This window comes from Microcaecilia unicolor, chromosome 3, assembly GCF_901765095.1.
Source record: "Microcaecilia unicolor chromosome 3, aMicUni1.1, whole genome shotgun sequence".
Classification (NCBI taxonomy): domain Eukaryota; kingdom Metazoa; phylum Chordata; class Amphibia; order Gymnophiona; family Siphonopidae; genus Microcaecilia; species Microcaecilia unicolor.
The window spans coordinates 533,067,060-533,079,508 of NC_044033.1; the positions used below are offsets into that span (position 1 = coordinate 533,067,060).

At 43.7% G+C, this 12,449-nt stretch overlaps 1 long non-coding RNA gene across 1 annotated transcript in view; it reads left to right on the top strand.

Annotated features, from left to right (window-relative positions):
* The first annotated feature begins 487 nt into the window (after window positions 1-487).
* Window positions 488-12,449, top strand: part of LOC115465272 — a 46,369-nt gene continuing 34,407 nt past the window's right edge. The window contains exon 1 of the long non-coding RNA XR_003941377.1: window positions 488-780. This is a non-coding gene — a long non-coding RNA (uncharacterized LOC115465272). The remainder of the gene's footprint in view (window positions 781-12,449) is intronic.

Consider the following 12,449-nt stretch of genomic DNA (forward strand, 5'->3'; position numbering starts at 1 on the left):
CATGTTGTCAAGATTCAACGATGGATAACTTGCAGGTGGGAGTTTGCGTGAGCACAGGAAACACACGTGGATTATAAAATCTATCTCACCTCTACGTCTGCTATAAGTCATCACTCATAAAACACGGGCACTCTGTCAGTTGCGTACAGTAGGGTAAAGAAAATAAGCGTCTATTTCACGGGGCTTAAATCTAGTCATCCCCTTACAGAATCACCTTCCACTTGCACACGTTGATTTCTTGCTCTGATTCACTGAACGAGGGATGAAGATTTAGAGACGGCAGGCTAATTAATGAAAAGCCCAGTCATTCATGGTTCTACCGGAGAAACACAACACCACAATGAGCCAATTTCCTGAACAGGATCTCTGGAGTCCCAATATTTGTCTTTGAAACTCTGCTTCTAGAGGGAGATGATATTATGCCTTTATCTTCAGGCTATTTAAGATATGCAAACAGAGCCACACCTGCAGTCCGGGGGAGTGGAGCTGGGCCGCTTTCCATGCCAGCAGCTTCCTTCCATGTTTATTAGTAGGGAGAACGTACTCACCGAAATATCCTTTTGAAATGCTGGAAATCTTCTTCCACTGGATGGTAAGAGCTCATCGTTAGGACATTGGTTCACACAGTTCCTCCGTCACTTTTACCTGCTGCTTCACCGCTGCCCCAGTCTAGGTGTAGAAATCCGGTGAGTGGGTTTGGAGGTGCGGCTGTCCAACTACGAGGCACAAGCCAGTGAGAGAAAGTTAATAAAAGAGCAAAAGCCTATTTCTTTAATTCAGGTGAGCAAACGATTGTTATCTGTAAGGCTCACAGCAATTTACACGCAACCTGCATAAAACTCATGAGATTAAACATACATATGTCACTAAAACTGATGGAATCTGCAGATCTAACCCTCCCTTTAAATGGCCACAGGAATCGGAATGAAATGAAAATTCCTGTAAACGACACAGAATGGGGACTAGTTTCACCTTTAGTTCTGCTGTTATGTTAACTATTCTGGGGCTCTTTTACAAAGGTGAACTGAAAAATGGCCTGCGGTAGTGAGGACGCGTGTTTTGAGCACATGCAGAATCATTTTTCAGCGCACCTATAAAAAAAATGCCTTTTTTAAAATTTTTGCCGAAAATGGACGTGGACGGCAAAATGAAAATTGCTGCGCATCCATTTTGGGTCTGAGACCTTATGGCCAGCCATTGACCTAGCGGTAAAGACTTGGGTGGTGATGACCTACGCGTCTCAAATTCCACTTGGCGCATGCCCAATACACGCATCCGAAAATGCAAATTATTTTTCAGGTGTGCATATCGGACGTGTGTCAAAAATGAAATTACCACAAGAGCCACACAGTAGCCGGGTGATAACTCCATTTTGGCGTGCGTTGGCCACGCATAGACGCTTATGCGGCTTAGTACAAGGGCCCCTCTGTAAAGGAAGATGCAACACAATACAATAGCCAGATAGGGTCAGATTCTATATATAGCGCCTGAAAAAATCCACGCAGAATAAATTTCCACCTAAGCATGTTCTATAAGCAGCACCTAGATTTAGCCGTGGTGTATAGAATACACTTAGTTATAGGTGCTGGGATATCAACTACGCACATCCATTTAACATAGTAACATAGTAGATGATGGCAGAGAAAGACCTTCATGGTCCATCCAGTGACAGTTTGCCCAACAAGATAAACTCATATGTGCTACTTTATATGTATACCTGACCTTGATTTGTATCTGCCGTTTTCAGGGCACAGTCCGTCTGCCCCGCTCTAGCCCCGCCTCCCAACCACTAGCCCTGCCTCCCCCCACCGGCTCTGCCACCCAATCTCAGCTAAGCTTCCAAGGATCCATTCCTTCTGAACAGGATTCCTTTATGTTTATCCCAGGCATGTTTGAATTCCATTACCGTTTTCATCTCCACCACCTCCCTCGGGAGTGCATTCCAAGCATCCACCACTCTCTCCGTGAAAAAAATACTTCCTGACATTTTTCTTGAGTCTGCCCCTCTTCAATCTCATTTCATGTCCTCTCGTTCTACCGCCTTCCCATCTCCGAAAAAGGTTCGTTTGCAGATTAATACCTTTCAAATATTTGAACGTCTGTATCATATCACCCCTGTTTCTCCTTTCCTCCAGAGTATACATGTTCAGGTCGGCAAGTCTCTCCTAATACGTCTTGTAACGCAAATCCCTTACCATCCTCGTAGCTTTTCTTTGCACCGCTTCAATTCTTTTTACATCCTTAGCAAGATATGGCCTCCAAAACTGAACACAATACTCCAGGTGGGGCCACACCAACGACTTATAGAGGGGCATTTAAGTACATAAGTATTGCCATACTGGGACAGACCGAGGATGCATCAAGCCCAGTATCATGTTTCCAGCAGTGGCCAATCCAGGCCAATACCTGGCAAGATCCCAAAAAAGTACAAAACATTTTTTGCTGCTTATCCCAGAAATAAGCATTCGATTTTCCCCAAGTCCGTTTTAATAATGATCTATGGATTTCTTTATTAGGATGCCATCCAAACCTTTTTAAAACCCCGCTAAGCTAATTGCTTTTACTATATTCTCTGGCAACGAATTGCAGAGTTTAATTACACATGAGTGAAGAAATATTTTCTCCAATTCATTTTAAATGTACTACTTTTTAGCTTCATCACGTGCCCCCTAGTCCTAGTATTAATTGAAACAGTAAACAACCAATTCACGTCTACCCATTCCACTCCACATGTCTATCACCATCTTTTCTCCAAGCTGAACAGTCCTAGCCAATTGTTTACTCTTTCCAAAAATACTAGGACTAGTGGACACACAATGAAGCTGAAAAGTAGTAAATTTAAAACAAATCGGAGAAAATATTTCTTCACTCAATTTATAATTAAACTCTGGAATTCGTTGCCAGAGAATGTGGTAAAAGCTGTTAGCTTAGCGGGGTTTAAACAAGTTTTGGATATCTTCCTAAAAGAAAAGTCCATAAGCCACTATTAAGATGGACTTGGGAAAATCTACTGCTTATTTCTAGGAGAATCAGCATAAAATGTATTTACTGTTTTGGGATCTTGCCAGGTACTTGTGATCTGGATTGGCCACTGTTGGAAACAGGATGCTGGGCTTGAAGGACCTTTCATCTGTCCCAGTATGTTCTTATGTTCTTATGATTATAGAAGTGGAAGTTTGCTTTTGAAAGCTAAGGGACCTGTTTACTAAGTTGCACTAGCGTTTTTAACGCACGCTAATGCTAGAGATGCCCATATATTCCTATGGGTGTCTCTAGTGTTAGCGCACGCTAATTTTTAGCGTGCATTAAAAGCATTAGCGTGCCTACAGCACGGCTTAAAAAACAGGGCCCTTTAAGTTTTTTTACTTTCTTCTTATTTTGTCATGTTTTAATTGTGGATTCAGCGTAGTTTTAACAATTTTTTTAAAGGGTTTTTTATGCCTGTGATAAAAGTGTAACCCCTTGTTAAGCCCTTTTCACCCTAAACGTCCTTGCAAACAGGTGGAGGTGAGGATACTGAGCCTTTTTCCCTTTCAAATTTATTTTGCTCCACTGGTGATTTCAGTTTAATAAGTACTTTTGGCTGATTACATGACAGAGTGAGTTGTGACATGACCAAAACCACCATCCTGCAAGGGCCACCACCTAAACTTCCGGAAAACACTAAAAACCAACCTCTTGTGTGGAGGAGTGGCCTAGTGGTTAGTGTGGTGGACTTTGGTCCTGAGGAACTGAGTTCGATTCCCACTTCAGGCACAGGCAGCTCCTTGTGACTCTGGGCAAGCTCCTTGTGACTCTGGGCAAGTCACTTAACCCTCCATTGCCCCATGTAAGCCACATTGAGCCTGCCATGAGTGGGAAAGCACGGGGTACAAATGTAACAAAAATAAAAAGGCATACCCTACCGATCCAACTTAAATGCCTGATCTCTGCAACACAACCAAACTAAAGCATGTAATGGACATAACACAACTCTTCCGTTCTCCGATTCCCTAATGTGCCTGATCTTACCACAACATCACCCTGTATTTGTTCACAACGGAGCCTGCAAAGGCCTCTCTGGTACTATGTAAACCACATTGAGCCTACAAATAGGTGGGAAAATGTACAGGTCTGTTTCTAAGGAACCAGGGCCTGCTAGAACCAACCCAACTCTTCAATGGCCTATTTGATTACCAGTTTATTTATTTATTTTTATTACATTTGTACCCTGTGCTTTCCCACATACAGCAGGCTCACAATGCGGCTTACATAGTAAAAGAAAAAGCATTACAAAGAACATGTAAGAGGAATATTATAAACTGTGATAAACCCAGTGGCAACAATGCCCGAGAATATATGAATTGGAATAGGGAAGGCAGACAAGGATAGGAAAGGTAAAATGGAAGGAGAGTGGGAGGGATATGGTAAAAAGGATGGAGAGGAAAAGATTGGAGATTGAGTATAAGGGGATTTGAAAATAAGGTGAGAGGTATAATTGTAAATGTAATGACTATACCATATTAACACCCTGTAAGCCACTTTGAGCCTGCAAAAAGGTGGGATAATGTGGGGTACAAATGCAATAAATAATTGGTGTCAGAGTCAGTGTCATCGTCAGAGCAGGAGTATTGTAGGTGGGCTGGTAGAATTAAGTTGGTCCATTAGGATAAACTTGCTTGAAAAAATGGGACTTTAACATTTTCCTGAATGGTAAAACAGTTTGAACCTCTCTCTCTTGTTCCTGATACTGGTCTCCCTCTATCTGATTCAAGCATACCCAGATGCTATCATAAATGCTGGCCACCCCCACCTCCCTGTCATCCCAGACTACATCATCCCTCCTCTTTGATACTTAACATAGTAACATAGTAGATGACGGCAGAAAAAGACCTGCACGGTCCATGCAGTCTGCCCAACAAGATAAACTCACATGTGCCATTTTTTGTGTATACCTTACCTTGATTTGTACCTGTCTTTTTCAGGGCACAGACCGTGTAAGTCTGCCCAGCACTATCACCGCCTCCCAACCACCAGCCCCGCCTCCCACCACCGGCTCTGGCACAGACTGTATAAGTCTGCCCAGCGCTATCCCCGCCTCCCAACCACCAGTCCCGCCTCCCACCACCGGCTCTGGCACAGACCGTATAAGTCTGCCCAGCACTATCCCCACCTCCCAACCACCAGCCCCTCCTCCCACCACCGGCTCTGGCACAGACCGTATGAGTCTGCCCAGCACTATCCCCGCCTCCCAACCACCAGCCCCTCCTCCCACCACCGGCTCTGGCACAGACCGTATAAGTCTGCCCAGCACTATCCCTGCCTCCCAACCACCAGTCCCGCTTCCCACCACCGGCTCTGGCACAGACCGTATAAGTCTGCCCAGCACTATCCCTGCCTCCCACCACCGGCTCTGGCACAGACCGTATAAGTCTGCCCAGCACTATCCCCGCCTCCCAACCACCAGTCCCGCCTCCCGCCACCGGCTCTGCCCAGCACCAGCCCCGCCTCCCACCACCGGTTCTGGCACAGACCATATAAGTCTGCCCAGCACTATCCCCGCCTCCCAACCACCAGCCCCGCCTCCCACCACCGGTTCTGGCACAGACCATATAAGTCTACCCAGCACTATCCCCGCCTCCCAACCACCAGCCCCTCCTCCCACCACCGGCTCTGGCACAGACCCTATAAGTCTGCCCAGCACTATCCCCGCCTCCCAACCACCAGTCCCGCCTCCCGCCACCGGCTCTGCCCAGCACCATCCCCGCCTCCCACCACCGGCTCTGCCACCCAATCTCGGTTAAGCTCCTTAGGATCCATTCCTTCTGAACAGGATTCCTTTATGTTTATCCCACCCATGTTTGAATTTGAGTACTTAGTACTCCCTCTGTAGCCCTCTGCATTATACATGCTGTTCTATTTCTTACCACCAAGTCTTGGAACATCCATACAGCCATTAATAAAATACTGAGGCAGCTGTCTAAAAACAACCAGCCCCCCCCCCCCCCCCCCCCAACTCTGAACAGACTCTCTTTACAGATTACCCCCAGGGTCCTTGGAAATCTGATAAAAGCCAGTGCACTGGTTGCTCTGTGTGTCCTGGAAGTCTGATGGTTTTACTGCTGGGGTTGTAAAAGAAACTAGAACATAGAAGATGATGATAGATAAAGACCACACTACCCACCTACCCTATCCACTATCCTTTCCTCTCCCTTAGAGATCCTATGTACTTGTCTCAAGCTTTCCTGATTTCAGATACAATCTTTATCTCCACCTGGAGCACCATTCCATGAATTCACCACCTTTTCCGTGAAGACGTACATGTACAAAATCCTTTATCCAAAATTCCAAAAACCGAAAGATTTGGTGCTGAAAGTCCCCCAACATTCTAACCACGCAGGTGCGTTGCATCTCTCCTTTTCTCAGCACTTCTACAAGTCAGATGGGCCCTCTGCAGCCTGTTGAGGACTGTCAAAATGTGAAAAAGAGCCACAGATTCCCTTGGGGTAGCAGTGAGAAGCAGAAAAGGAAGTGTCTGTCACTATCAATAGCACAGAAGCTTGATCATGGTGTGTCTGTGCAGCGTCTCACCAAAGATTGCGGTGTGGGAGCTACAATCATGTATGACTTAAAGAAACAGAAAGATAAGTTGTTGAAGTTTGCCAGTGACAGTGATGACCAGAAATTCACGAAAAATAGAAAACATTGCACAGGACAAAAAAATGATGATCTAGACCATGTGCTAATGGAGTGGGTTCAACAACGTAGAAGTGAACGTATTTCATTGACTGGTTTGATGGTCATGAAGCAAGTTAGAAAATACCATGAAGAACTGAAGGTGAGTGTGAATTTTCAGAAGGTTGGCTACAGAAATTTAAGAAGCATCGTGGTGTAAAGTATCTCAAAATCTGTAGCGAAAAAGCTTCTGCTGATTATGAGACAGCTAAAAGTTATATTGATGAATTTGCCAAGATGATATCGGATGAAAACCTTAATCCTGAACAACAACACAATGCTGACGAAACAGCTTTCTACTGGCACTATGTCCCTAGAAGAAAACTGTAGTGTTTTATTGGTTCTAGACAACTGCTCCGTACATTCCCCTCAAGAACTTGTTCTTTTTGCCATTTACTTATCCCCCAATGTGACGTCTTGTGACCAAGGAATTTTATGTTCCAAGAAGACCAAGGATAAAGACTTCTTTCTGAATTGCATGCTTGATGCAGTCAACAGAGACATAAGAATCCAAGATGTCCTCCAAAGTTTTGTCTTAAGGATGACATTTATGCACTTGATAATGCTTGGAAAGATGTAATTAAGTCAACAAACTTTGACCATCAACGATGTTTGATAGACAAGAACCTACAGATTAAGACTTTGGAAGTTTCCAAGTCAGTGATGAGAAGCTGATGATATCAAACCTCATTGCTCATGCCAGAAGTCTATCAGCCAAAAGTGTTAATAAGTTAGAGGAAGCTGATATCAATGAAAGTGAAAGTGCCTTGTTGCTTTGTAGCTTTTACTATATCAGACGTGGGGTAAGGAATAATATATTGTAGAGGAATATATTCGAGTTATTCCCCGAGTTTTCCACGTCATCACTGTGACCCCTGACGCAGGTGCTAGTCACAGAAACACGGCCCGTGTCGGGTCTTTTTGTCAAGGTTCATTCATTAAAGAACTGTGTTCCATTTTTCAAGGCTCGTGGTGCTGTTTTTTTGTTTGGACTTTAGTTTGTACTTCGTTCCCTCTCTTTTGTTAAATAAAGAAAAGCATGAGGATGACATTGCAAACAATAGAGAAAAAATCTCTATTGACCATACAGTGAAAATGTGGGACCAGTTAATTGCGGGCGTGGAGCAACGTGCATTTGTCAATGAGCGTGAGATTATGGCGGTTTACTTGATTAAAAACAGACTGCTTAGATGAAACCTTGGTTAATTAGAGAGATGACACTGGAGTCTGTTTATGTTTGAGAATATTACTCCAGTTCCTTCAACATATGGCCAACTGGCCTGAGATGATCCTCGTTTAGCATTGTTTTGAATATATTTGTGTTTGAAGTTTTACTGAATGTTTTATTTTGAAACAGGGGCGTAGCCAGACACCCAATTTTGGGTGGGCCTGGGCCCAAGATGGGTGGGCAGAACTCCGCCTTGTCCCACAAGTGGTCTCTCCCTCACTTGCCTGCATGCCATATGGTCTCTCAAACATCCCCCCATCCCCTGCATACCTTTTAAATAGCAGCTTTTCACCAGCAGCGAGCAGCAACTAATACACACTGCTCAAGATGACCCCACAGCCTTCCCTCTGATGCAACTTCCTGTTTCTGCATAGGTGGAAGTATATCAGAGGGAAGGCTGTGGGGCTGGTTTGAGCAGTATGTATCAGTCGCTACTCACTGCAGGTGAAGATCTGCTATTTACAAGGTATGCAGGAGGAACAGTTGTTGGGAGGTTTCGGCTGGTGGGGCTTGGGGATCCTTGCCATCATAGGTGTGCTACCACTGGGTGGGCCTGAGCCCAAAATGGATGGGACTGGGCCTACCAGGGCCCACCCTTGGCTACTCCACTGTTTTGAAATAAAAAAAGTATACTGATAATTTTATAGTGTATTTTTTTATGTCTTAACATAACCATTCCGAAATCTGAAGTCCAAAATGTGCCTAGTCCCAAGGATTTCGGCTAAAGGATTGTGTACCTGAATGTATTCAGATTACTCCTGAGTCTGTCCCTTTTCTCCTTCATCCTATGCCTCCTCATTCCAGAGCTTCCTTTCAGTTGAAAGAGACTGGCCTCCTCTGCCGCAAAGTTATTTAGATCTTTATGTCTCTCCCCATTCACTTTACAATAAAGACCACTGAACATTTATTAGCCACCCTCTGGACTGGAAGCAGGATACTGGGGTAGATAGACCATTGGTCGGCCCCAGTATGGCTATTCTTATATCTTTTTGATGGCGCAGTCTGCAAATCTAGGATCCCTATCCGTGGAATGCATCCCAGAATGTGGAGTTGCCCCAGGGCTCCCCCATTTTGCCATCACTTTTCAACATTCTGATGGCAGCCCTGGGCCACAAACCAGAAGCAAATGGCTTTAAAACATACATCTACGCTGACGATGTAACCATATGCATCCCCTTTTCAGACAACATCATGATCGCAAAAAAGAGAAATTGAACGTGCATTTGACTGATGGAAACCTGGGCCACAACCTTCAAACTGAAACTCAATAGAGGAAATACAAAGTTTGTGCTGACATTCAACCCTTCCAAACCGATAACAACTAACAAACTTCAAATAGGCCCAATCTGGAATACACACTAGAAACAAATGTTAAAGTACTAGGAATACTGATTAACCAACACTTGACACAAGAACCACAAGTGTCTGCTTTGACATCAAAAGTATTCAGACCTCTCTGGAAACTACGAAGAATAAGAGCATATTTTTCAAAAACTGTCTTCCGAATTCTAGCCCAAAGCCTTGTCTTGTCCCAGGTAGATTACTGCAATGCAGTCTATGCTAGATGTAGGGAATACATACTCAAAAAACTACAAACAGCACAAAATACCACAACACGCCTGATCTGCGGTGCATCGAAATATGATCACGCTACACCACTGCTGCAATACCGACACTGGCTACCAATAAGAGCAAGAGTGATCGTCAAAATTTGCGCCTTTGTGTATCAGATCGCATACGGCAGCACCCCACCAACTTACATGATGTCACTAGTCAAACCACCAGAACCTACCCTAAAGGAAAAACTGAGAGCGTATTTTACTAAAGCACACTCACATTTTTAGCACGCGTTAAAATTGTGGGTGCGCTAAACATTAGAGACGCCCATAGGAATGCATAGGCATCTCTAACGTTCAGCACACCTACAATGTTAGCGCACTCAAAAAAACATGAGTGCACCTTATGAGAGATTACATCATACACCAACCCAGCTGTAAAGGGAGTGGCAGCCCACACTGCAAACGTCCCATATAACATCACCAGGTGCTGAAACACGTTGCCACCTATGAAATTTTCCACAAAAAACTCATTCCTGATGATCGATGCAACCTAACTCATGCAATCTTCCCCCTTTCATGCACCCCTGACCTGCAACTGGGACGTCTGATTTCTACATCTGACTCTATTGTAATTCTGACTAAGCTTAATCTAAGCCACATAGAACTGAGTTCCCAACTCAGACATATGTGGGGTATAAAGCCAATAAATTAAAGTAAAGTAAAAATGTACATAACTACATAAGTAATGCCACACTGGGAAAAGACCAAGGCTCCACGACAGCGGCCAATCCAGGCCAAGGGCACCTGGCAAGCTTCCCAACGTACAAACATTCTATACATGTTATTCCTGGGATTGTGGATTTTTCCCAAGTCCATTTAGTAGCGGTTTATGGACTTGTCCTTGAGGAAATCGTCTAACCCCTTTTTAAACTCTGCCAATATCCAAATGAGGTCTCACCAGAGTCTTATACAGGGGCATCATCACCTCCTTTTCCCTACTGGCCATTCCTCTTCCTATGCACCCAAGCATCCGTCTAGCTTTCATCGTCACCGTTTCTACCTTTTTGGGCACCTTAAGATCATCACATACGATCACACCCAAGACCAGCTCCTGTTTCATGCACAAAGGTTCTTCACCTCATAAACTGTATTGTTCCCTCGTGTTATTGCTGCCCAAATACGACCAAAGTCAGCCCCTTCCTTTCTGAACACACTACCAATACCTTCTTCTTCTCTTTCATCTTCTCCCACTTACTACTGCAACTACTTCTCAAAGGTTCTCCACTATGTCTATTCAAAATGCAGCTGCAGAAGTTATCTTTCTCCACAGATCTTCTGAACATTGTCTCCCCCATAAAGTTTAAACCTCTTACTCACAGACTGATACCTCAACCCTGCAGCTCCTCAGTATCTCCCCTTTCCTATCTCCCCCTCTATCATGACCTTCATTTGTCAGGAAAACTTTGTTACCTCAGTCTATCGCCTGCAAAGACGAAGAAAAGTAAGGCTATAGAAAATACTGAACTATTTACTACTTACAGTAACTACCCTATCTTCTGCTTACCCCAAATCTCTCCCTTCACATCTTCACTCCGCACTTTCCACCTTCCCGTTTTATGCCCTTCCCCAGTCGGTGCTGCTCCATCTCTGGCAAACTCCAAGCCCTGCTTCGACCCACCTTCTAAACTCCTGGTTCTCCATGTTCGAGGCCGTCTTGATTTAACTATATCTTTAGGGAGAATTTTTCCAATTGTCCGTATTGGGAGAACGACTGTGCACCATTTCTGCAAGTGGAAGTGTGTACCTGTGTTTTCTGTGCGTGAAATTGTGCTGGAAAAGTGCATGTGAAGTTTTGCAAATGCAATCTGGCTGTATATTTTTCCTAATTCAAGTAATCCGGGGACTTATGTGATGAAGGTTTCTCCAAAAATATGCTATTCAATAAAAAATAGAAACCCCACGTGATATATTAACAAATCACAATACCATTTCTACTATATATCAGCAAAATAGCTAATTTAGCTAAATGATTAGACTGTGCTCAGAACTAAGTGCAAGAGCTGAGCTACAGCTGAGCTGTTGACACTTTTACCCGCATCATAGCACTGCATACCCTCCCTACCTACCACTATTAATAATGATTGAAATCAATGTTCTAAAAAAGTTCAATAAGCTGATCTGAGTTAGGTTGCTGACTGTGGTTCCACACGATTCTGTTCTCCTGAAGACGCCGCCAGGCGAAACATGTGAGCACATGTAGAGAACGTTGAAGAGGCAACGTGAACATTTCATCAGCATTTTAAAGCACTTTGCACTTTCACCTAAGCAGAAGAAAAATATTTAAAAAGAGGATATATCTCTTTATGGAGTGAGCAGATGCTACAGCTGTAGCATATTCTACTCGGACAGCACCTAGTACCCCCCAGCTAAGTACCAGCTTATTGAACTTTTTTAGAACATTGATTTCAATCATTATTAATAGTGGTAGGTAGGGAGGGCATGCAGTGCTATGATGCGGGTAAAAGTGTCAACAGCTCAGCTGTAGCTCTTGCACTTAGTTCTGAGCATTGTCTAATCATTTAGCTATATTAGCTATTTTGCTGATATATAGTAGAAATTGTATTGTGATTTGTTAATATATCACGTGGGGATTCTATTTTTTATTGGATTGTATATTTTTCCTCCCAGTCGACACAGAGGACCTCCTGCACTTCCTGTCAAAGCAGTGAACTGAAGAGGGTAAATTGGTTTATATCAGTGTAAATTCTTTCAGGTGTCTGTGTGTTTTGTCTCTTCATAAAGGCGGTTAATAAATCCCAATAAATAAATAGATCGTAAGCTCCATTAAGCAGGAAATTATAGAGCTGCATCCATCTTGTAGCACTATATAAATATACCATGGGCTGTGTATAGTCTTTTAATTGAATTTTACTGTCATCATTGTATGA